Source organism: Oncorhynchus keta, chromosome 18 (assembly GCF_023373465.1).
Source record: "Oncorhynchus keta strain PuntledgeMale-10-30-2019 chromosome 18, Oket_V2, whole genome shotgun sequence".
Classification (NCBI taxonomy): domain Eukaryota; kingdom Metazoa; phylum Chordata; class Actinopteri; order Salmoniformes; family Salmonidae; genus Oncorhynchus; species Oncorhynchus keta.
In genome coordinates this window covers 51,375,933-51,386,763 of record NC_068438.1, presented here as the reverse complement: position 1 = coordinate 51,386,763, position 10,831 = coordinate 51,375,933, and the positions used below count along the sequence as shown (strand labels likewise).

The 10,831-nt window shown below is 46.5% G+C and overlaps 1 long non-coding RNA gene across 1 annotated transcript in view; it reads right to left on the bottom strand.

Moving 5' to 3' along the window:
• Window positions 1-2,646, bottom strand: part of LOC127908987 (uncharacterized) — a 5,617-nt gene extending 2,971 nt beyond the window's left edge. The window contains exon 1 of the long non-coding RNA XR_008069395.1: window positions 1,820-2,646. This is a non-coding gene — a long non-coding RNA (uncharacterized LOC127908987). The remainder of the gene's footprint in view (window positions 1-1,819) is intronic.
• Window positions 2,647-10,831: the final 8,185 nt, after the last annotated feature.

Sequence of the window (10,831 nt, the reverse complement as noted above, 5' to 3'; positions counted from 1 at the left end):
TCTACAACACGTCACTAACCTGTCCTGTCCTCTACAACACGTCACTAACCTGTCCTCTACAACACATCACTAACCTGTCCTCTACAACACATCACTAACCTGTCCTCTACAACACGTCACTAACCTGTCCTGTCCTCTACAACACGTCACTAACCTGTCCTGTCCTCTACAACACATCACTAACCTGTCCTGTCCTCTACAACACGTCACTAACCTGTCCTGTCCTCTACAACACGTCACTAACCTGTCCTCTACAACACATCACTAACCTGTCCTGTCCTCTACAACACGTCACTAACCTGTCCTGTCCTCTACAACACGTCACTAACCTGTCCTCTACAACACGTCACTAACCTGTCCTGTCCTCTACAACACGTCACTAACCTGTCCTCTAAAACACGTCACTAACCTGTCCTGTCCTCTACAACACGTCACTAACCTGTCCTGTCCTCTACAACACGTCACTAACCTGTCCTGTCCTCTACAACACGTCACTAACCTGTCCTCTACAACACGTCACTAACCTGTCCTCTACAACACGTCACTAACCTGTCCTGTCCTCTACAACACATCACTAACCTGTCCTGTCCTCTACAACACATCACTAACCTGTCCTGTCCTCTACAACACATCACTAACCTGTCCTGTCCTCTACAACACATCACTAACCTGTCCTCTACAACACGTCACTAACCTGTCCTCTACAACACATCACTAACCTGTCCTCTACAACACGTCACTAACCTGTCCTGTCCTCTACAACACATCACTAACCTGTCCTGTCCTCTACAACACATCACTAACCTGTCCTCTACAACACGTCACTAACCTGTCCTGTCCTCTACAACACATCACTAACCTGTCCTGTCCTCTACAACACATCACGAACCTGTCCTCTACAACACGTCACTAACCTGTCCTGTCCTCTACAACACATCACTAACCTGTCCTGTCCTCTACAACACATCACTAACCTGTCCTCTACAACACGTCACTAACCTGTCCTCTACAACACATCACTAACCTGTCCTCTACAACACGTCACTAACCTGTCCTGTCCTCTACAACACATCACTAACCTGTCCTGTCCTCTACAACACGTCACTAACCTGTCCTCTACAACACATCACTAACCTGTCCTCTACAACACGTCACTAACCTGTCCTGTCCTCTACAACACGTCACTAACCTGTCCTGTCCTCTACAACACATCACTAACCTGTCCTCTACAACACGTCACTAACCTGTCCTGTCCTCTACAACACATCACTAACCTGTCCTCTACAACACGTCACTAACCTGTCCTGTCCTCTACAACACGTCACTAACCTGTCCTGTCCTCTACAACACATCACTAACCTGTCCTCTACAACACGTCACTAACCTGTCCTGTCCTCTACAACACGTCACTAACCTGTCCTGTCCTCTAAAACACGTCACTAACCTGTCCTGTCCTCTACAACACATCACTAACCTGTCCTGTCCTCTACAACACGTCACTAACCTGTCCTGTCCTCTACAACACATCACTAACCTGTCCTCTACAACACATCACTAACCTGTCCTGTCCTCTACAACACGTCACTAACCTGTCCTCTACAACACGTCACTAACCTGTCCTGTCCTCTACAACACGTCACTAACCTGTCCTGTCCTCTACAACACATCACTAACCTGTCCTCTACAACACGTCACTAACCTGTCCTGTCCTCTACAACACGTCACTAACCTGTCCTGTCCTCTAAAACACGTCACTAACCTGTCCTGTCCTCTACAACACATCACTAACCTGTCCTGTCCTCTACAACACGTCACTAACCTGTCCTGTCCTCTACAACACATCACTAACCTGTCCTCTACAACACATCACTAACCTGTCCTGTCCTCTACAACACGTATGTCAGTCACTCTGTCAGGGCAAATATTAGATCAACTCAGACCAGCTCAGATTGCTGTAGGTGCTATTTGATGTCTGGTCCATCAGGGGGTACCCTCTGCTTCTTGTGTGACATGATGACATCATTATTTATTTTAAACTAGGCAAGTCAGCATTATGTTACACTACAACATTAGGAGGTAACCACGACAACAACACGCTACACGACAACATTAGGAGGTAACCACGACAACAACATGCTACACTACAACTTTAGGAGGTAACTATGACAACAACATGCTACACTACAACATTAGAAGGTAACTATGACAACAACAAGTTACACTACAACTTTAGGAGGTAACTATGACAACAACATGTTACACCACAACATTAGAAGGTAACTATGACAACAACAAGTTACACTACAACTTTAGGAGGTAACTACGACAACAACATGTTACACTACAACAGTAGGAGAGGAGATGACAGTTAAATATTAGGAGGAGATGACAGTTCAACATTAGGAGGAGATGACAGTTCAACATTAGGAGGAGATGACAGTACAACATTAGGAGGAGATGACAGTTCAACATTAGAAGGAGATGACAGTTCAACATTAGGAGGAGATGACAGTTCAACATTAGGAGGAGATGACAGTACAACATTAGGAGATGACAGTACAACATTAGGAGATGACAGTTCAACATTAGGAGGAGATGACAGTTCAACATTAGGAGGAGATGACAGTTCAACATTAGGAGGAGATGACAGTTCAACATTAGGAGGAGATGACAGTTGAACATTAGGAGGAGATGACAGTTGAACATTAGGAGGAGATGACAGTTCAACATTAGGAGGAGATGACAGTACAACATTAGGAGGAGATGACAGTTCAACATTAGGAGGAGATGACAGTTCAACATTAGGAGGAGATGACAGTACAACATTAGGAGGAGATGACAGTACAACATTAGGAGGAGATGACAGTTCAACATTAGGAGGAGATGACAGTTCAACATTAGGAGGAGATGACAGTACAACATTAGGAGGAGATGACAGTTCAACATTAGGAGGAGATGACAGTTCAACATTAGGAGGAGATGACAGTTCAACATTAGGAGGAGATGACAGTTCAACATTAGGAGGAGATGACAGTTCAACATTAGGAGGAGATGACAGTACAACATTAGGAGGAGATGACAGTTCAACATTAGGAGGAGATGACAGTTCAACATTAGGAGGAGATGACAGTTCAACATTAGGAGGAGATGACAGTTCAACATTAGGAGGAGATGACAGTTCAACATTAGGAGGAGATGACAGTACAACATTAGGAGATGACAGTACAACATTAGGAGGAGATGACAGTTCAACATTAGGAGGAGATGACAGTACAACATTAGGAGATGACAGTTCAACATTAGGAGGAGATGACAGTTCAACATTGGGAGGAGATGACAGTACAACATTAGGAGGAGATGACAGTTCAACATTAGGAGGAGATGACAGTTCAACATTAGGAGGAGATGACAGTTCAACATTAGGAGATGACAGTACAACATTAGGAGGAGATGACAGTTCAACATTAGGAGGAGATGACAGTTCAACATTAGGAGGAGATGACAGTTATTAGGAGGAGATGACAGTTCAATATTAGGAGGAGATGACAGTTCAACATTAGGAGGAGATGACAGTTCAACATTAGGAGGAGATGACAGTTATTAGGAGGAGATGACAGTTCAACATTAGGAGGAGATGACAGTTCAACATTAGGAGGAGATGACAGTTCAACATTAGGAGGAGATGACAGTTCAACATTAGGAGGTAACTCACTGGACAATACCACATATTAAAGTACCACATAAACAGCCCTAAACATGACACATTCACAGTAGTTACAGTATTTACAATAGTAGTCACAGCATTTACAGTAGTCACAGTATTCACAGTATTTACAGTAGTCACAGTATTCACAGTATTTACAGTAGTCACAGCATTTACGGTATTCAAAGTATTCACAGTAGTCACAGAGTATTCACAGCATTTACGGTATTTACAGTATTTACAGTAGTCACATTATTTACAGTATTTACAGTATTTACAGTAGTCACAGTATTTAAAGTAGTCACAGTATTTACAGTATTCACAGTATTTACAGTATTTACAGTAGTCACCGTATTCACAGTATTTACAGTATTTACAGTAGTCACAGTATTTAAAGTAGTCACAGTATTTACAGTATTCACAGTATTTACAGTATTTACAGTATTCACAGTATTCACAGTAGTCACAGAGTATTCACAGTTCACACTGCCTAGTGTGGTTATATTATAACACATTGTATGAGAGGCCAACATACTGTGTGCTGCAAAACTTTCCATGACCCCCCCACCCCCTTCATTAACTACACCTTTTAGCCTACTGAGGCATTGCAGAGATAGCTACCAAATCTAGACGTTAAGGACAAGAGTCCTTTGACATAGTTTCGTCAAACCCCACCTACCCTAGGACAAGGCAAGGCCTTATGAACCACACATAAGACTAGCCTTTCACTTTTAGGTATATTAGTATCTGTATGGTTAGTGAGGGAAGGACACTCTTCAAGCTTTCTGCTCTACTTACTGTACCTATCCGGCATCCAAAATGGTGCCCTATTCCCTACAGGCTTTAGTCAAGAGTAGTGCACTCTATAGGGAAACGGGTGCCATTTGGGACTCAGACCAGCACAAGAACTGGGCTGGGTACCTAACTACATCAACTTACTGTGTTGGGAGCTACACGACTTACTGTGTTGGGAGCTACACGACTTACTGTGTTGGGAGCTATACAACTTACTGTGTTGGGAGCTATACAACTTACTGTGTTGGGAGCTATACAACTTACTGTGTTGGGAGCTATACAACTTACTGTGTTGGGAGCTATACAACTTACTGTGTTGGGAGCTATACAACCTACTGTGTTGGGAGCTATACAACCTACTGTGTTGGGAGCTACACAACTTACTGTGTTGGGAGCTATACAACTTACTGTGTTGGGAGCTATACAACTTACTGTGTTGGGAGCTATACAACTTACTGTGTTGGGAGCTATACAACTTACTGTGTTGGGAGCTACACAACTTACTGTGTTGGGAGCTACACAACTTACTGTGTTGGGAGCTACACAACTTACTGTGTTGGGAGCTACACAACTTACTGTGTTGGGAGCTACACAACTTACTGTGTTGGGAGCTACACAACTTACTGTGTTGGGAGCTACACAACTTACTGTGTTGGGAGCTACACAACTTACTGTGTTGGGAGCTACACAACTTACTGTGTTGGGAGCTACACAACTCCATTAACTTGTTAACACATCCACACTTTCCATTGAGTGTTGTATGGAGTGTCAGGTGACACAGCAGATATATGTCCTGGGGGCTGTGTGTGTGTGTGTGTGTGTGTGTGTGTGTGTGTGTGTGTGCGTGCGTGCGTGCGTGCGTGCGTGCGTGCGTGTGTGCGAGAGAGAGAGAGAGAGAGAGAGAGAGAGAGAGAGAGAGAGAGAGACAGTCTCATGAAAGCCCAGACCTGGCTCTCCACCAGGACTAGAAGCTCAGCTGTGTTTCTGTCTCTATCAGCCTTGGTGATATAGAGGTTTTTCCCTTCACCCCCCTCCACTCACCCCCTTCCTCTTCCTTCTCTCTATCCTTTCTCTCTCCTCACTCCCTACTCTCTCTCCTCTCCCTCCCTTCTCTACCTTCTCTCTATCCTTTCTCTCTCCTCACTCCCTACTCTCTCTCCTCTCCCTCCCTTCTCTCTATCCTTTCTCTCTCCTCACTCCCTACTCTCTCTCCTCTCCCTCCCTTCTCTCTATCCTTTCTCTCTCCTCACTCCCTACTCTCTCTCCTCTCCCTCCCTTCTCTCTATCCTTTCTCTCTCCTCACTCCCTACTCTCTCTCCTCTCCCTCCCTTCTCTCTATCCTTTCTCTCTCCTCACTCCCTACTCTCTCTCCTCTCCCTCCCTCCTCTCTGTCCTCTCCCTCCCTCCCTCCTCTCTGTCCCCTTCCTCCCTCCCTCCTCTCTGTCCTCTCCTCTCCCTCCCTAATCTCTCTGTCCCCTTCCTCCCTCCCTCCTCTCTGTCCTCTCCCTCCCTAATCTCTCTGTCCCCTCCCTCCTCTCTGTCCTCTCCCTCCCTCCCTCCTCTCTGTCCCCTTCCTCCCTCCCTCCTCTCTGTCCTCTCCCTCCCTAATCTCTCTGTCCCCTCCCTCCTCTCTGTCCCCTCCCTCCTCTCTGTCCTCTCCCTCCTTACTCTCTCTGTCCCCTCCCTCCTCTCTGTCCCCTCCCTCCTCTCTGTCCTCTCCCTCCTTACTCTCTCTGTCCCCTCCCTCCTCTCTGTCCCCTCCCTCCTCTCTGTCCTCTCCCTCCTTACTCTCTCTGTCCCCTCCCTCCTCTCTGTCCCCTCCCTCCTCTCTGTCCCCTTCCTCCCTCCCTCCTCTCTGTCCTCTCCTCTCCCTCCCTAATCTCTCTGTCTGCTCCCTCCTCTCTGTCCTCTCCCTCCCTAATCTCTCTGTCCCCTCCCTCCTCTCTGTCCCCTCCCTCCTCTCTGTCCTCTCCCTCCTTACTCTCTCTGTCCCCTCCCTCCTCTCTGTCCCCTCCCTCCTCTCTGTCCTCTCCCTCCTTACTCTCTCTGTCCCCTCCCTCCTCTCTGTCCCCTCCCTCCTCTCTGTCCTCTCCCTCCTTTCTCTCTCTGTCCCCTCCCTCCTCTCTGTCCCCTCCCTCCTCTCTGTCCTCTCCCTCCTTTCTCTCTCTGTCCCCTCCCTCCTCTCTGTCCCCTCCCTCCTCTCTGTCCCCTTCCTCCCTCCCTCCTCTCTGTCCTCTCCTCTCCCTTCCCTCCCTCCTCTCCTCCCATCTCGCCTCCTGCTTTGAGGAAAGGAAACAAGGAGTTACTTAAGAATTTCCCCCTGTGTAGGCCTACAAGTATCAAAGTACAGCAGAAGCTAGGAGGACGTTGAACGAATGAATGAACGGCCTGGAGCTTCTTTCCCACAATGCTTCTCACACACACAAGGCATAAAGGCGTGGTGACCCTTGTCTGCCAAGCCACTCTGGAATGTCACTGACACACATTACTGCTACCGACACATGGAACGAGAGAGAGACACATTACTGCTACCGACACATGGAACGAGAGAGAGACACATTACTGCTACCGACACATGGAACGAGAGAGAGACACATTACTGCTACCGACACATGGAACGAGAGAGAGACACATTACTGCTACCGACACATGGAACGAGAGAGAGACACATTACTGCTACCAACACATGGAACGAGAGAGAGACACATTACTGCTACCGACACATTACATGGACACATGGAGAGAGAGACACATTACTGCTACCGACACATGGAACGAGAGAGAGACACATTACTGCTACCGACACATGGAACGAGAGAGAGAGACACATTACTGCTACCAACACATGGAACGAGAGAGAGACACATTACTGCTACCGACACATGGAACGAGAGAGAGACACATTACTGCTACCGACACATGGAACGAGAGAGAGAGACACATTACTGCTACCGACACATGGAACGAGAGAGAGACACATTACTGCTACCAACACATTACTAGAGAGAGAGACACATTACTAGAGAGAGAGACACATTACTAGAGAGAGAGACACATTACTAGAGAGAGAGAGAGAGAGACATTACTAGAGAGAGAGAGAGAGACATTACTAGAGAGAGAGAGAGACACATTACTGCTACCAACACATTACTAGAGAGAGAGACACATTACTAGAGAGAGAGAGAGAGAGACATTACTAGAGAGAGAGAGAGAGACATTACTAGAGAGAGAGAGAGACACATTACTAGAGAGAGAGAGACACATTACTAGAGAGAGAGAGAGAGACATTCTTATCCAGAATTACTTACATGCCATAAAAGAGAGAGAAATTAAGACACAAATAGAATTTTAAAAAGTGGTACACTGTGTGACACATAAACATACCTGTTATGAAGGGTCCTAATACCAACTAAATTAGAATTAATTCATTAGTAGAATTAATTATATTCTAAACTATTTGTTATTAGTTTTGTGATCCTGATATTCTCTCCGTTTATGACTTAATATCTGACTTGATAATATTGTTACATTGTGAAATCTATGAATGGCGTTTCTGTTCTTACTCTTACTCACAATCATCCCCAACATGTCAATAATCTACCGACAGACATGGTGTTGTGGGGTGAGAAGTTGGGTGAATCTGTGAGCTATTTTCAATAATCATTACAACTACTACTTACTTACAAGACAGTCAGGGTGTTACAGGACAGTCAGGGTGTTACAGGACAGTCAGTCAGGGTGTTACAGGACAGTCAGTCAGGGTGTTACAGGACAGTCAGTCAGGGTGTAACAGGACAGTCAGTCAGGGTGTTACAGGACAGTCAGTCAGGGTGTTACAGGACAGTCAGTCAGGGTGTTACAGGACAGTCAGTCAGGGTGTTACAGGACATTCAGTCAAGGTGTTACAGGACAGTCAGGGTGTTACAGGACAGTCAGTCAGGGTGTTACAGGACAGACAGTCAAGGTGTTACAGGACAGTCAGGGTGTTACAAGACAGTCAGTGTTACAGGACAGTCAGTCAGGGTGTTACAGGACAGTCAGTCAGGGTGTTACAGGACAGTCAGTCAAGGTGTTACAGGACAGTCAGTCAGGGTGTTACAGGACAGTCAGTCAGGGTGTAACAGGACAGTCAGTCAGGGTGTTACAGGACAGTCAGTCAGGGTGTTACAGGACAGTCAGTCAGGGTGTTACAGGACAGTCAGTCAGGGTGTTACAGGACAGTCAGTCAAGGTGTTACAGGACAGTCAGTCAGGGTGTAACAGGACAGTCAGTCAGGGTGTTACAGGACAGTCAGTCAGGGTGTTACAGGACAGTCAGTCAGGGTGTTACAGGACAGTCAGTCAGGGTGTTACAGGACAGTCAGTCAGGGTGTTACAGGACAGTCAGTCAGGGTGTTACAGGACAGTCAGTCAAGGTGTTACAGGACAGTCAGTCAGGGTGTTACAGGACAGTCAGTCAGGGTGTTACAGGACAGTCAGTCAGGGTGTTACAGGACAGTCAGTCAGGGTGTTACAGGACAGACAGTCAAGGTGTTACAGGACAGTCAGGGTGTTACAAGACAGTCAGTGTTACAGGACAGTCAGTCAGGGTGTTACAGGACAGTCAGACAGGGTGTTACAGGACAGTCAGTCAAGGTGTTACAGGACAGTCAGTCAGGGTGTTACAGGACAGTCAGTCAAGGTGTTACAGGACAGTCAGTCAGGGTGTTACAGGACAGTAGGTCAAGGTGTTACAGGACGGGCCAGTCATGGGTGTTACAGGACAGTCAGTCAGGGTGTTACAGGACAGTCAGTCAGGGTGTTACAGGACAGTCAGTCAGGGTGTTACAGGACAGTAGGTCAAGGTGTTACAGGACAGTCAGTGTGTTACAGGACAGTCAGTCAGGGTGTTACAGGACAGTCAGTCAGGGTGTTACAGGACAGTCAGTCAGGGTGTTACAGGACAGTCAGTCAAGGTGTTACGGGACAGTCAGCCAGGGTGTTACAGGACAGTCAGTCAAGGTGTTACAGGACAGTCAGTCAAGGTGTTACAGGACAGTCAGGGTGTTACAGGACAGTCAGTCAAGGTGTTACAGGACAGTCAGTCAAAGTGTTACAGGACAGTCAGCCAGGGTGTTACAGGACAGTCAGTCAAGGTGTTACAGGACAGTCAGGGTGTTACAGGACAGTCAGTCAAGGTGTTACAGGACAGTCAGTCAAAGTGTTACAGGACAGTCAGTCAGGGTGTTACAGGACAGTCAGTCAAGGTGTTACAGGACAGTCAGTCAGGGTGTTACAGGACAGTCAGTCAGGGTGTTACAGGACAGTCAGTCAAGGTGTTACAGGACAGTCAGTCAAGGTGTTACAGGACAGTCAGTCAAGGTGTTACAGGACAGTCAGTCAAGGTGTTACAGGACAGTCAGTCAGGGTGTTACAGGACAGTCAGTCAGGGTGTTACAGGACAGTCAGTCAAGGTGTTACAGGACAGTCAGTCAAGGTGTTACAGGACAGTCAGTCAGGGTGTTACAGGACAGTCAGTCAGGGTGTTACAGGACAGTCAGTCAAGGTGTTACAGGACAGTCAGTCAAGGTGTTACAGGACAGTCAGTCAAGGTGTTACAGGAGAGTCAGTAAAGGTTTTACAGACCTTTATGTGATGCTACAGGTTAAAGATATCAGTTCTACAACAAAATAGAGTGTGTCCCAAATGGCACCCTATTCCCTTCATAGTGCACTACTTTGTTTAGAACCAAATGGCACCCTATTCCCTTCATAATGCACTACTTTTGACCAGAGCAATGGCAGAATAAGTTCCCTACCAGTCTCCGTCAGTCAGAAGATCGGAACTATGTACGTCACATAATTACAGGCCAACAGTTTACTTATACAGTCTTCGATAACAGCTAGCAGTGTTTTAGTGGAAATCGATGAAGAGAGAGAGAGAGAGAGAGAAAGGAGAGAGAGAGAGAGAGAGAGAGAGAGAGAGAGAGAGAGAGAGAGAGAGAGAGAGAGAGAGAGAGCGAGAGAGAGACAGAGCGAGAGAGAGCGAGAGAGAGAGAGCGAGAGAGAGAGAGCGAGACAGAGCGAGAGAGAGAGAGAGCGAGACAGAGCGAGAGAGAGAGAGAGAGAGAGAGAGAGAGAGAGAGAGAGAGAGAGAGCGAGAGGGAGAGAGAGAGAGAGAGAGACAGAGCGAGACAGATAGAGAGAAAGCGAGAGAGAACAAACACCATTGTAAATACAACCCATATTTATGTTTATTTGCTTTCCCTTTTGTAATTTAACTATTTGCATATCATTACAACACTGTATATAGACATAATATAACATTTGAAATGTCTCTATTAATTTAAAAACGT